This window comes from Nomascus leucogenys, chromosome 5 (genome assembly GCF_006542625.1).
Source record: "Nomascus leucogenys isolate Asia chromosome 5, Asia_NLE_v1, whole genome shotgun sequence".
NCBI classification, from domain to species: Eukaryota; Metazoa; Chordata; class Mammalia; order Primates; family Hylobatidae; genus Nomascus; species Nomascus leucogenys.
The window spans coordinates 70,183,591-70,199,480 of NC_044385.1; the positions used below are offsets into that span (position 1 = coordinate 70,183,591).

At 38.2% G+C, this 15,890-nt stretch overlaps 1 protein-coding gene across 1 annotated transcript in view; it reads left to right on the top strand.

Annotated features, from left to right (window-relative positions):
* The window catches only part of LACC1 (laccase domain containing 1), a 56,951-nt gene extending 41,925 nt beyond the window's left edge, over window positions 1-15,026 (top strand). The window contains exon 8 of the transcript XR_004030160.1: window positions 14,607-15,026. The gene's annotated coding sequence lies outside the window, so the exon portion shown is untranslated. The remainder of the gene's footprint in view (window positions 1-14,606) is intronic.
* Window positions 15,027-15,890: the final 864 nt, after the last annotated feature.

Below are 15,890 nucleotides of genomic sequence, written 5' to 3' on the forward strand. Positions count from 1 at the left end.
AAATTTCTTTGGGTTTCATAATTGTGTGTTTAAAAGGTAAGGAGTTTTATATATAGCTTATTCTTTTACCAAAGTAAAATAGTATGAATATAGGTTTTTTTTTTTTTAAACACTTCCCTTTAAAGTTAGTTCAAAATTTGCTTAAATGAGAAATATTTGTCTAGGAGATAGGATATTAATCAAAGTCTCTTCCAAACTTGACTTGGTGAGCCCCATTCTATAGTGGGGGCACTCTAGGTATCTTAGTCTGCAGATCTGAGAATCTGCACCAAAAAATCTCAGCACCAATGTACATAACAGTAGAGGTTTTATATAACAATTAAATAAGAATTTTATAGTTTGTTAATATAGACATAGAAGTAGGAAAATACGACCTATTAAGAAATGAAAGTTTAAATAGTTGAACCTTGTGAAGCAATCACTGGGCATGATCTTCATGTTCATGTAGGATAGAATCTTTGCTGTGAGTTTCATTTGATAAATTAAAACGTTTTTTACGTTACATAATGTTGCTCTGGTTACTGCTGTAGGTAGTATAGGGAATAATGGCCACAACAACCAGCAGCTTTTCTTCCATGTGCACTCACTTAACTTTTTTTTTTTTTTTTTAGACGGAGTCTTGCTTTGTCGCCCAGGCTGGAGTGCAGTGGTGTGATCTTGGCGCACTGCCACCTCCGTCTCTCGGGTTCAAGCGATTTTCCTGTTTCGGTATCCTGAGTAGCTGGGACTACAGGCACATGCCACCATACTCGGCTAGTTTTTGTGTTTTTAGTAGAGACGGGGTTTCACCATATTGGTCAGACTGGTCTGAACTCCTGACCTCAGGTGATCCACCAGCCTCAGCCTCCCGAAGGGCTGGGATTATAGGTGTGAGCCACTGCGCCCAGCTGATTTAACATTTTAACAGACTTATTTGACAGAAACAAACTGGAGCTGTTGGCTGACCGTTTAACCCTCTGCTCTCCCCCCTGCAAAAAAAACACAAGAGCCTCATTATATTTTAGCTAACAGGTATTGGGCAGTAGTACTTTTTTTTTTTTCATTCCTTTGTTTCAAAGAGATAACGGTTGACATATGCTTGAATACAAGCTCAGAGTTCATTTTCTGGTGAAAAAGGAATTTTGAAAAAGAAAATTAAAAAAAGCTCATACAGGTTATTTTTTTTCAATTTCCTTCTATATTTTAACTACAAACTGTAGTATCACAACAAGGGTGCAAAAAGCAGAGTTGGCATATTTGGTCAAACGAGACTTCATTTGAATTTTTAATATCTAGAAAACGATATTTTTAAAATTTCTTAAAATTTAAATTAAAATATTTTTTAAATTTGAAGTGTTATATGTCCCCTATTATTAACATTTAAATTAAAAGATTATTACAAATTCAATAAAGAAGGAGGCAAAAAAAAGTGAGGGAGAGACATTTTATAATTAGTTGTTTTTTTAAAAAATTAAGTTTGTACTCGTTCCAATTGTTTTGATATATTTGACTTTCTTTTTGTTATTCTTCACCTCCCTCATTATCTTTCCCCCTTTCTCTCCTTTATTTCTCTTCTCTATTTACCATTTTCTTTTTTATTGCCTACTCTCCACTCCCTTTTCTCCCTTCTTCTCTAACTGGACCATACCTGGGACTAAAGAACAATTTATAGAATTAATGTTTATTGAGGATGATTTAATGTAATTCATTATTCATTTAAATTGTGAGCAATTAAACTTTTAACATTTTTTTCTTTTTATGAGGATGATGGAGCTGAGTATGAGGGGTGGTAGATTCAGGTGTGAATAGTATATGCATGCACTTACTCTAATCTGCTTTATCTAAGAAAATAAAGTTTTAAGTTATTAATACTGTACCTGTACCTGCATCTTTCCTTTTTTTTTTTTTTTTTTTTTTTTTTTTGTCGCCTCCTTCCCTACTTTGGTCCTGGCATGTAGTGCTGATCTGTAGTTGAGATTATATGAACTTAGTATAAATTCTATTTGAATATTTATACTGATCAATGTCTCTAACTCCAATTTTAAAAGCAAAATTAGCATGCATGATTTGGCCTAAATCCTCCTGCCATTGGTGAAATAATCAGGAATTGAGAGAAATGTGTGTGAGCACTCCTTCCTAAGATTTCAGCAATACTGTAGAGAAGCAGAAGCTCTTCAATCTCTTAGAATGATAATAACCTTCTCTCTTAGTCCATTTTGCATTCCTATAAAGGAGTACTTCAGGTTGGGTAATATATAAAGAAAAGAGGTTTATTCAGCTCACAGTTCTGCAGGCTGTATAAGAAGGTTGCCACCAGCATCTGCTTCCGGCAAGGAACCTCAAGAAGTTCCACTTAAGGCAGAAAGTGAAGGGGAACAGGTATCACATGGCAAGAGGAGGGAAGCAAGAGAAAAGAAGAGGTGCTAGGCTCTTTTTAACAATCAGTTCTTGCACGAACTAACAGAGTGAGAACTCACTCATTACCAAGAGGCTGTCACCAAGTCATTCATAAGGGATCTGCCCCTAGGACCCAAATGCCTCCTACCAGGCACCACCTCCACCACTGGAGATCAAATTTTGACATGAGATTTGGAGGGAACAAATATTCAGGGTATATCACCTTCCTTTTCCTTCCAGTACTCACAGTTTGACTCTTCCTCTCTTTTTTATCATTTGAAACCTCAAATTGTTTTACCTGCACATTCATATTAATACTCTTGCCCATAAGGAAGTGGAATTATTATTTCTGCTTGTTGAGACTAAAGAACAGGTAGTGAAACCATTCTTGTGGTCACTGAGCAAATCAAGCCAGGAATGGCCCTAAGCTGCACTCTAGGACTTTTGACCACTAACTGTTCAAAGGAGGAAAAAGGAGTATGTGTGATTTGTCTTCTAGTGAATTCTCTGAGTGAAACATTCTAATGCTTTTGCCCATGCTCGTCACATACTTATAAGTACGAGGCTATATCTGAGACTTTTCCAGGGCATTTATTCTGGAAGAGGGAGCTAGATTTTGTTATAAAAATATAATGAAGGCCGGGTGCAATGGCTCACGCCTGTAATCACAACACTTTGGGAGGCCGAGGCAGGCGGATCACCTGAGGTCAGGAGTTTGAGACCAGCCTGACCAACATGGAGAAACCCTGTCTCTACCAAAAATACAAAATTAGCTGGGCATGGTGGTGTGTGCCTGTAGTCCCAGCTACTCGGGAGGCTGAGTCAGGAGAGTCACTTGAACCCAGGAGATAAAGGTTGCAGTGAGCCGAGATCGTGCCACTGCACTTCAGCCTGGGCAACAAGAGCAAGATGCCATCTCCAAAAATATATATATACGTATATATATAATGAAAAGCATTACAGATAGAGAACTGATTCAAAATAATCATTTTACTAATGGGTGAGTTAAAGTGATTAAAGACATTGTGAGATTGTGTATATGTTTGGAGGAATGTTCTTGAAATCTGTGAAGCTAGAAATTTTTTGTTAAGAAATTTATTTTGGAAAAGCTTATTTATGACCGTGGAAAAGTCAGAGTTCAGATAATCAGACAGCATTATTGATAGCTTTGCTTTATAAAAGTGAATGGAAGAAAGGATGTCAAGATAGTCATAGACTATCTATAGACTTCTATATGTCAAGATAGAAGAAAGAATGTCAAGGTAGCAGTCTCCCATTGAGCCATCCTCCACTTTCTGCTACAACATTGATAGAATATAATTGACTTAAAAAAAATACCAGCCACTAATAAGACAGTTTGCTAATGACATCTTGTGAGAAATTCCTCTAAAAATAAGATCAGGCCAGGCGCAGTGGCTCATGCCTGTAATCCCAGCACTTTGGGAGGCTGAAACAAGCAGATCACTTGAGGTCAGGAGTTTGAAATCAGCCTGGCCAACATGGTGAAACCCCATCTCTACTAAAATACAAAAATTAGCCCAGCGTAGTGGTGTGCACTTGGAATCCCAGCTACTTGGGAGGCTGAGGCAGGAGAATTGCTTGAACCTGGGAGGTGGAGGTTGCAGTGAGCCGAGATCACACCACTGCACTCCAGCATGGGCGACAAAGTGAGACTCCATCTCAAAAAAAAAACAAAAACAAAAAACCAAGATCTATGGCATCAAATATAGAACTCTGGTAATTGACACAACTGTGCCACATAAAATATGGTGTATTAGTCAAGGTTTCCTAGAGGGGCAGAACTAATAGAATAGAGCTGGGTGTGATGGCTCATGCCTGTAATCCCAGCACTTTGGGAGGCCAAGGCGGGTGGATGACCTGGGGTCAGGAGTTTGAGACCAGCCAGGCCAACATGGTGCCTGTCTGTAATAAATATACAAAAATTAGCTGAGTGTGGTGGTGCACACCTATAATCCCAGCTACTTGGGAGGCTGAGGCAGGAGAATAGCTTGAATTCAGGAGGTGGAGGTTGCCATGAGCCAAGATAGTGCCACTGCACTGCAGCCTGGGCAACTGAGTGAGACTCTGTAACAAAAACAAAACAAAACGAAACAAAAAACAACTAATAGGATATATATATATATATAGTAGTTTATTAAGCATGAATGCGCATGATCACAAGATCTCATGATAGGCTGTCTGCAAGCTTGAGGAACAAGGAGAGCCAGTCCAAGTCTCAAAACTGAAGAACTTGGAGTCTGATGTCTGGGGGCAGGAAGCACTCAGCATGGAAGAAAGATGTAGGTTGGGAGGCTAGGCCAGTCTCACCTTTCCATGTTTTTCTTCCTGCTTTATGTTCACTGGCAGCTGATTAGATTGTGCCCACCAGATTAAGGATGGGTCTGTCTTCCCCAGCCTGCTGATCTCCTTTGGCAACACCCTCACAGACACACCCAGGACCAATACTTTGCATCCTTCAATCTAATCAAGTTGACCCTCAGTATTAACCATCACAAATGGTGAACTTACTATTGTAAAAGAAAGTAAAAATTTATTTATCTCCCATGATCAGACTCAAAGATTCAGGGCCTATGACTAGAAAATTAAACTAGACTAGATTCAGGGCCTATGACTAGAAAATTAAAATGTTCTGATTTTCTGGTTCAACCAGAATATCCCCACACCAACTATCTTACTTAAGTAAACTGGGTGGTTTTTTGGGGATAAAAATCCGGTGGAATCTAATTTTTTAGGAAGAGTTTGTCAGTTCTAAGGACAATACTAATTATAAGTTTCTGATCCTCATCCTACTGCCCCTCCTTCAAAAGGCCTTGGTTACATTTTTTTTCTCTTCCTACCTTCTGTAAACTGACTTACTCTCATGTATGCTCAGCCTAAAACTCTAAAAAAGAGAACTCAGTTTGAGCTAGGTGCCCACCTTTGTTTCGTTTAATTAAGAGAGAAGAGGTACTGTGATGGTTAATACTGTCAACTTGACTGGATTGAAGGTGCAAAATATTGTTCCTGGGTGTGTCTGTGAGGGTATTGCCAAAAGAGATTAACATTTGAGTCAGTGAACTAGGAGAGGTAGACCCACCCTCAATCTGGGTGGGCACCATCTAATCAGCTGCCAGCGAGGCTAGTATAAAAGCAGCAGAGGAACGTGGAAAGACTAGATTGGTTTAGTCTTCTGGCCTACATCTTTCTCCTGTGCTGGATGCTGCCTGCCCTCAAACATCAGATTCCAAGTTCTTCAGCTTTGAGAATCTTGGGCCTTCCACCACAGACTGAAGGCTATGCTGTTGGCTTCCCTGTTTTTGAGATTTTGGGACTCAGACTAGGTTCCTTGCTCCTCAGCTTGCAAACGGCCTATTGTGGGACTTCGCCTTGTGATCATGTGCATCAATACTCCTTAATAAACTCATATATATGATATATATAATATATATATCCTATTAGTTCTGTCTCTCTAGAGAACCCTGACTAATACAGGTACTATGATACAATAGAGCCACAGGGGTTGAGAGTGAGAGATCAAATACAAAGAAGGGGTATGGACACTGCAGATACTCCAAAATGTGTGTACTTCAGAATGGTATTTTTTCAATATTCTACTAATTAAAGTTAGAGACAGGGTACTGGTCGTTTATAAAAAGAATCTATCTAAATTTAGAAGAGTTATAATAATTTAGGGCCTATAGGAACTGGAATTCGTGCTAGGTAAGAGCTGTGTGCTCGAGTATGTTCTGCAGCTGCAGACACAAAAGGGAACCTTAAACTGCTGATGTAAAGAGTGAATAGTCCTACTTCTGACTGTATGACTGAAAAATTTCCAGAATCGATGAAAGCCATGAATCCTCAGATTGAGGAAACACAATGGATTGCATGCTGAAAAATATACCAGACAACATTATAGCGAGACTACAGAACACGAAAGATAAAGATTTTTTAAAAGCAACTAGAGAAAAAAGTTAAAATATATAAATCAACATTAAAAAATAACTTAAAGATGTATGTGTTTGGAAATTTAACTGTGAATTCAATTTTTTAAAAAGATATGGGGAGTTTGAGACAAGCCTAGGGAACATGGTGAAACCCTGTCTTTACAAAAAATGCAAAAATTAGCTGGATGTGGTGGTATGTGCCTGTAGTCCCAGCTATTCCGGAGGCTGAGGCAGGAGGATGTCTTGAGCCCTGGAGGTTGAGGATGCAGTGAGCTGAGATCGTACTGCTGCACTCCAGCCTGAGCAACAGAGTAAGACTGTCTCAAAAAAAAAAAAAAAAAAAAAAAAAGAAAGAAAAAAAAGATATGGGGCAATCTAGGTTAGCTAATTCTTCTTAGGTGAGCTTTAGTTATTTTTGTCCTCTAAAGAATTTGTTCATCTTATCTAAGTTGAAGAATTTATTGGCATAAAGTTGCTCCTAATTTTCCTTTTAATGACTATAGAATCTGTAGTGATATTTCCTCTCTCATTCCTGATATTGGCAATTTATTTGTTTTCCCTTCTTTAGCTGAGTAGCTAGAGTTCATTAATTTTATTGACTTTTTTCCCCAAAGAACTGGGGTTTTTATTTTGTTTCATTGTTTTTTCTTTACTGCTTTTTTGTGTTCTGTTTCATTGATTTCTATTTTCATTTTAATTGTTTTTTATGCTTATTTTGGGCTTTTCTTTCTCTATTAATAGTTTCTTAAGGTGCCAACTTAAATCATTCATTTCCTTCTGCTTTCCAAATACAAGCATCTTATTCTATAAGCTCTTAAACCTCTGATGTCCCTAAAACTCCTTAGCTGGATCCAACAGATTTTAATATATTGTGTTGTTAAATCAAGTTTAGCCTAAAGCTGACTCCTTACATATTTTAAGTTCATTCTAAAGGTTTCTCTGTTCACTGCGTACTGTAACAAGTGGAGGTGTAAACAGACCGTAGCCTACACTTATGCGAATTACTGAGTTTTAGCCAATCAAACATAGCCAACTGTTTGAATCATGTTCAATAAGGCAAACACCACGCTGTAGCCCATCAGAAGTGTTTATTTTCATTCAGCTCAATTTCTAATTTCACTCATGGTTTGTTCTTTGACCTATGGGATATTTAGAAGTGTTGTCTAGTTTCCAAATATTTGGAGATTTTCTAAATGCATTTTTGTTATTGATTTTTAAATTTAATTTCACTGTGGTCAGAGAATATGTGTTATTTCAATCCTTTTAAATGTATGGTCTTGCAGGTTAAATTGTGTTCCCTCAAAATATATGTTTAAGTCCTAACCCCTCATACCTGTCAATGTGACGTTACTTGGAAATAAGGTCTTTGCGGATGCAGATGTAGTCAAGTTAAGATGAGGTCATACTGGATTAGGGTGGACCCTAATCCAATGACTGTTGTTCTTATGAGAAGAGAGAAATTTGGACACAGACACATACAGCAAGAATGCCATGTGATGGCAGAGGCAGAGATTGTAGTGACACACCTACAAAGCAAGGAACACTAAGGATTGCTGGTAACCACCAAAAGCTAGGAGAGAGGGCATGAAGCAGATTTTCCCTCAGGGCCTCCAAAAGAAACCAACCTTGCCAGTACCTTGATTTTAGACTTCTAGCCTTTAGAACTAGAAAATAACAAATTTATGTTGTTTTAAAGTCACCTAGTTTATGGTATTTTGTTATGGTGGCCCTTAGGAAATGAATATACCTGGTAAATGTTCCATGTGCATTTGTTAAAAAAAAATGTGTGCAGATGTTCCTCCTTAACTTATGATGGCGTTACGTCCCAATAGACCTATTGTGAGTTAAAAATATATTAAGTTGAAAATGCATTTAATTCACCTAACCTGTCTTAAATGCGCTCAGGACACTTACATATGACCACAGTTGGGAAAATCATCTGGCAACAGAGTATGCTGTAGAGTATTGATTGTTTATTCTTGTGATCTTGTGACTGACTGGGAGCTTTGGCTTGCTGCTGCTGCCCAGTATTGAGAAAGTATAGTACCACATATCACTAGCCTGAGAAAACATAAAAATTCAAAATTCGAAGTAGAGTTTCTACTGAATGTATATGGCTTTTGCATCATCTTAAAGTTGAAAAACTGTAACTCATACCATTGTTAAGTCAGGGACCACCTGTATTCTGTGAATATTGGATGGAGTCTTCTAAAAGATTAGTTAGGTCAGGTTTGTTGATAGTGCTGTTTGAGTCTTCTATGTATTTCATGATTTTTCATCCACTTTCAATTATTGACAGAAGGGTGTTGAAATCTTCAATTTTCACAGTGCATTTATTTATTTCTTTTTCCAGTATTATCAGTTTTTGCTTCATGTATTTTGAAGCTCTCTGATAATAGGTGCAAAAACATTTAGAATTGTCATGTCTTCTTAATGAATTGCTTCCTTTATCATTAAAAATGACCCTTTTTATTCCAGCTTATTCTTTCCTTTGAAATGCACTTTATCTGATATTAATAAAACTATTCTAGATTTCTTTTAATGAGTGTTAGCATGGAATATCTTTTTTCAGTCTTTCACTTTTAACCCATCTGCTTTTTAAATTTAAAGTGGGTTTCTTATAGATAGCATGTAGTTATTTTTTGATGTTATCCAATCTGACAAATCTCGGCTTTTTATTTGGTGTGTTTAGATCAATTACATTTAATATAATTAGTGATTGTTGAGTTTAAATCTATGCTTTTTGCCAGGTGCAGTGGCTCATGCCTATAATCTCAGCACTTTGGGAGGCTGAGGCAGGGGGATAACTTGAGGCCAGGAGTTTGAGACCAGCCTGGGCAACATAGCAAGACACCTTCTCTACAAAAATAATACAATAAATAAATAAATACCTCTATGCTTTTTCTATTTATTTTTTATTAATCATCATACTAAATTACACATTTTGGAAACTTGACAATTACTACAAGAAATTTGGAAAAAGACATGTCTTTAAGTTAATTTCTTTTTTCTTTTTTTTCTTTGTTTTTTGAGACAGGGTCTCACTCTGTCACCCAGACTGGAGTACAGTGGTGTGATCTCGGCTCACTGCAACCTCTGCCTCCCAGGCTCAAGCGATTCTCCTGCCTCAGCCTTCTGAGTAGCTGGGATTACAGGCACGCACCACTACTGCCTGGCTAATTTTTGTATTTTTAGTAGCGACAGGATTTCACCATGTTGTCCAGGCTTTTGAACTCCTGACTTCAAATGATCCATCTGCCTCGGCCTCCCAAAGTGCTGGGATTACAGGTGTGAGCCACTGTGCTCAACCTTAAATTAATTTCTTTAATATAATTTTGACGTGTATTCTTTTACCCTTTGATTCTTCAAAGGATAAACTGTTTCACAACTCATTATGGGAATAGTTAGATACATTTTTAGGATTTTTGTCAAATTTGGGAAAACCTTGATCAAATTAGTTTCACATATGATTTGTAAGATTTGGAAGAATTTTCTAAAGGACTAACCTCTAGTTCCAAACATTTCATATTGTTTTTCTTTGCTACTTGTGTATTTCCAGTGCCAAGTGCAATGTTCATATCACTATATGTCCTCTGGCCATGCATTATTTTGTCACAATTCTGAATGAATTGGTGTGGTGAGCGTTTTATGAATATTTCTCCTATACCAGTGCAGCTAGCAATAACTTAACTATACATGGAAGTGACTATGAACTACATAAAATACCCCACTAAACCCAAACTAAATGAGTCCCCAACTCAACATTCTCTTAGAAGAACTCAAAAACCTGTTATACCAAATATTTCTAGGAAAGTGTGATGGAGAGAAGTTGGAATAGTCTTAATGGTTGCATTTAAAGCATTTTACTTTTTCAAACTTTATAAAAACATATGACTTGTAAATATATTATTGAGATACTAGAAACAGCCTGTGCAAGTGAGAGACCCTAAAGGTTAAGTTTCATTAGCTTCATGGTAAATCTACTCAAGGGATGATTATTGTAAGGGCAAGTCTGAAATTCTTAGTAAGTCCTAGAAGGAACATTTAGCACAGATTATTCATACTCATGTTTAGAATGTTAGGCACTTAGAACCAGTAGTTGTCAGCTACAGGCTTAAGTACCAATTCTGGGTCAACAGGAGAAGTCACCGACTTCCTCTGTTCTTTAGTGTTTTACTCTAGACCACGGTCCCTTCTTCCCCTGCACATTCTCCCAGGAACCTCATCTGCTCTCATCTATTTAATTGCCACATTTATGCTAATAATTCCCAAATCTAGCCCAATCTCTCTCCAGAACTTTAGACATGTGTGTTCCACTGTTCATTGATATTCCTGCATCAACTAGAACCTCTTATCTTTCTTTTCAACCTGCCCTCGCCACCCGTATTGACCAAAGAAAAATCCTAAGAATTATCCATGGCTTCTTACTCTCTGACCTCACCCTACCAACTGCTGAGCACAGTGCAAGGCACATAGTAGATGTGTACTAGACTTGAGGTATTATGTTATAATGTTATAATCATATCAATAACTAAGTCCTGTTGGAGTTCATTCTAAGTATTTCTAATCCACCACTCTCCAGTCCTACTATTCTCATCCAGGCTACCATGTTGTCTCATGTGGATGGATTATTGCAATACTCTTATCTCTACCTCCTATCTTACCCCCTCCCCTAAAATTCATTGTTCACATTGAAACCTGAATGTTTTTTGAAAATGGAACTCTTACTTAGGGCACTCTTCTGATGATTATTCTTCAAAGCCTTCGTATTGTCCTGGGTATGAAGTTCTAACTTCTTTACCCCTCTTTCAAGGGCCTATACCAGGCCCAATCATACCTCTACTCTCATTTCTTACCACTTCTCTGAAATGAACTCTGTTCTGGCCACACTGAGTCTTTCAGTTCCTCAAATTGCCATGCACTCAGTTCCCAGACCCTTTCACTTCTAAATTTCAGCTGAGCACCAATCGTAATGACTCTATCACCTAAATATTTTTTCCATGCCTCTCTCCCACTCCCGCATTGCTGCCAGTCTGTTTTTCATCACTTCTTTCTCTGCAATAACCTCCCAGTTGATCTCTTCTTGATCCTAGCTTGCGCCTTTCAATTCCTTCTTCACTCTGCCAGCAGAATGACCTTTCAGAAACAAACATTTTATCTTATCTCTCCTTTCCTTAAACACATTAATGGTATGTATCCCTACAACTTTTAGGAGAAAAATAAAACGTCTTAATACATAGAGTCCTTTGTGATTTGGTTTCTGCGCATCTAGATCACTAGTTTCATCTTTTACCCCTCTCTCATACAGATCATTTCCCAAATTGAGATCCTCCAGTTTTCTAAATATCATGCACTTTCCTACCTCTGGGCTATGCCACGTACAGTTTCCTTTGCGCTTTTATAGCATCTTTATCACACATTTATCTTTCCAACTAGATCACACACTTGTAGGGTTGTTTCTTTATATATTTATGTGTTTTCTACAATAGCCATTTATTATTTTTACATTCTAACAAAATAAAATAATTGTGGGGGGTGGCTGTCCATTGAGGAAATTGGATATCCATTGAGGGAATTTAGCTGTAGAAGAGAAAAATGTGGTGAGATGAGACAGGCAACAAGATGGGTGGTGGGTCACAACACCTGTTTTCAAACATCCAAGGGCTTTCTTGGAAGGGTTTAGATGTCCATCTGGTGTAGATTTTAGGGGAACAGATTTCCTCTTAGTGTAAGAAAGTTGAACAGAGTTGTCTGAAGAGGGAATGGGCTGCTGAGTCAATAGGAGGTGAATGAATCACTTCTGGGTTTGTTTAGTGGAAGGGCTCTCCCTGATACAGGGAGATTTCTGTTGAAAGAGGGAATTCAGCCTCTTCTGGAAGGTTGGCTCAAGTGGTCTGTGAGGTCTCTTCTATCCTTTGAATTTCACCATTACAAAAATAATGTAATAGCTTTCCACCCTTATACCCTGAAAACAGATTGATTTAACACTATTTAGAGGGTTCTGGTATAGCTAGAGGAGCACAGGCCCCTCTCAGAATTCAGTGTTAGTCATATCTTTGGTAAGAACTGTTTGATAGAGCCCTTTTCCTTCTTTGTGTTGTTCATCTTTTTTTCTCATAAGTATCCCATTCCTGATGGCCAACACATGACAGAATAGTAGTAAATGAATAACTTTCTATGTGTTAGGACACAACACCTTACTCTGTCCTATATTATGTTTCTGTTTGTGCTTGAAGTATCTACCCAATTAGAATGTAAACTATGCCTTAAATTTGTATGCTCCCCCATGCAGCTTTAAATATGGAATTATGGAATTCTTACTAAAGATTATATTTATCTGTAGTAATAATTCCATATATAAATTAAACTGAATTGAATTTAGGCAACAGGAAAACAGACCCAACAACTCCACCCTGAAATATTTTAGTGATCTATCAATCAAAGGGATTAAAAGAGATTTTAAAAACCCCATGAACATGGAACCTCAGTATAATCTGGCATACACAAAAGTAGTTTCTGAAATGTGGCAAATCGCCAGTCCTGGCAAATTGGGAAGGTAGGTATGCCAATTACAGAGTGAGAAGTTGAATAGCACCATGGAGAATTTGGAGCAATAATACAGGATGAATGCCTTTGTCCTGATTTAGCATCAGGTGGTCCTCACCAGAATCTGACAGGCAGATTCCCTGGGATTCAGGGAATATTATAATCCCAGGGAATTCAGTCCATTGTTAATGTTGGTCAGGAATCATACACAGTATGAGTTAAGAAATACCAGACTTCATAAAGCAAGATGTTTCTATCTCTTTGTGGGCACCTGAAAATTGAATTGTCTGCCAACAGGAAGGAAAACAGCAACCAGATTCCTCAAGAGAAGGGTTTGGTTTCTCTTTACTTGCACACTTTTCTGTAGGTAGTAAAACTATCAGCATCAGTCCCTTGGTCTTAACTGCAAAGTATCCCAGAGTATCAACCAGGGAGCTGTTGATCTGCAAATCCTCCATCTTCTCCTAGACTTACTGCATTTGAAGGCCCCCCAAGGGGCAGCATCTTGTTTGAAGCTTAAAATAATTGCTTATCTTTATAGAGGCAGAGAGACTGAGGGAGAGAATAATGAAATAGAGACTAGTGGAAGCAGAAAAAGAAGGAAGTGTTTTGGATGGGGAAGGGAGAGAGAGCTTGAAGCTTAGGAACAAATTGACCAGTTTGGAGAGTAACCTTTTTCTCAAAAATCCAATTGAAAGTGTTCACAAGTCTGTACATCTAACCATGTTGGCTGGTTTGCAGCAGCAGAGATGATGACAAGACTGTGTGACTCCTGGATGGAGGAAAGACATTCTTGTGGTGTGTCCCAAGAGACCTTCTGCCTTCCAGCTGACAAATCGTCTGTGTTTCAAAAAATTTCTGCTTCCAATCAAGACTGAAACTGAGAAATTTTCCTGACAAGAGTGGAAGTTGTAGCATGCACAGCCTGTTAGATTTGCTTCCTTTGTTTGGCGAGAAATAAAATCACACTCCACCAACAAATTGGAATGCCTAGGATATTCTCTCTCTCTTTCTCACTCCCTCACACATACACCTGCCTCCCCTTTGCCCCACATGCATGCATGCATGTGCACACATCTACCTTACTACTTTAGAGCCAGGTCTAATAGTGATAGACATAATCTCTATCAGTCTGTCTATCTGTCTATTATTTATCTATCATCTATCTATCTATCTATCTATCTATCTATCTATCTATCCATTCCTGTCACTGTCTCTGTCTCTGTCTCTTTCCAATAGTTCCTAGATTATGGCTAAATTTCCCCCCACATTTGGTAGGACAAAGACTTTTTACCATTAAGGATTTTTTTTTTAATGTGCCTGCTACCAGTCATAAAGGAAATATCAAAAGGTCATTCCAAACAATTTTTTGGACAGAGGTTTACTGCTGAAATAGATGAAATAACTGATAATTTATCACAATAGCTAATTTGAAGGGGATAACTGGCACCTGGAAGTACAGAGTTGCTGTGTTGATAAAAACAAAAGCAGCTGCCTTACTTTGTAATTACAGCTGATGTTAGAGGTTTTTTCTATTGTGAAGTTGTTGCCAAGGCAATAGCTTGGCAATCTTCTACACAAATGCTTTTCACATTAATCTACACAGGCTTCACAGATGTTAATTTTTGTAACACACCTATGCATTCCAGAAGAGCAAAATATGTTTTTTAAAATCTGTTTTATATGGTAGGAAAAGAACATTAGAAAACAAGTTTTTCTGGCCTCCTCTCTCGCTTCCAGGACACACTCACAGTGACCATCATGGATTTTGAAATGGCCTCCAGACCTTAGCCCAGGACTGCGGGGAAAAGAGGGCAGGAAACCCAAAGGGAATCCACACGACAAACCAGATCAAAGACACGGCTAACGGTCAGAGTTGGAAGTTCTGCTGCTGAGACAAGGCGGAAGCCAGGAGGCAGAAACCCAAGAGGAACTAAAGCCAGAAGTCACAGTAGCAAAAATCAGGGCCAAAGCACAAGACAAGAATCAAAGGAGCGATCACTGTTGAGCAAAACAGTCCAGTGTCAGCATTCAGACACTGCCCTCAATGCAATTTCTGAACACTCTTGGTGCAGCAATGCTTCTTTAACCCCAACTTGAGGCAGCTCATGTAGAAAGCATCCACTATTGCTGGGCTTTGGGAGTGTGATTAATCTTGGAGGCAAGGTGCGTGGTTAAAATTTTCACCCATCTTACACTGTGAAGAGACAGAATAAAGAAAGCCCTTCATACTCGTTGGCTCTGGAGTCATAAAGCTTACCAAAGTAGTAACATTGAGGCAGGGACTGGACCAGGGTGGGTGAGTGAGGTGCTTCAAGTACAAAACTTCAGGAGGCATTTACTCTTCAGGTCATATGAATGTGGAGCCACTGAGGCTCAGAGAGGGGAGGGGCCCTTCACACCCCAGGCAGGGCAGCTCTGGACCTGACATCTGGTGCTCTGTGTTTCGTTGATGTTAGGCTATGAGTTCATTTTGAATTAGAGTCTGTGGCGCTCATGGTGTTTCTTGAAAAAGAAAAACAACATTATTAATATTTAGCTACTCCCTGGCATTTGCTAATGTAGGATGGATAAAAATAAACTCCCAAACTGGTGAAATAGAAAAATTTTGGTTAACACCAAAGTAAAGACATTTTTTTTTCATATTCTTTTGCCGGCCAGGAAGTTCTAAATACCTTCCCAAGTGTATTTGCTGCAAAAAGAACAGAGAGGAAATAAATTATTGTGTGACTCCAGCAAACACTTGCCAAATGAATAGACAATGAATTAGAATTGGCAAAAGGGAGAATGGAACTCACATGAACTCAGTCTCCTTTATTTTAGTTTCATTTAGTGGTTAAAGTCATACATTTGTTTATTTTATATACAATTTTTACACCTTTTTACAAAGGCTTTAAAAGGTATCTATATTAAGTCCCACAAACTTTTCCTCTGAAACATCATTTAAATCACTCTGGCTGACTCTGCTCTCAACCAGACAAGATGTTAAGGAAAGACAAGAACAACAACAACAAAATGGTGTGA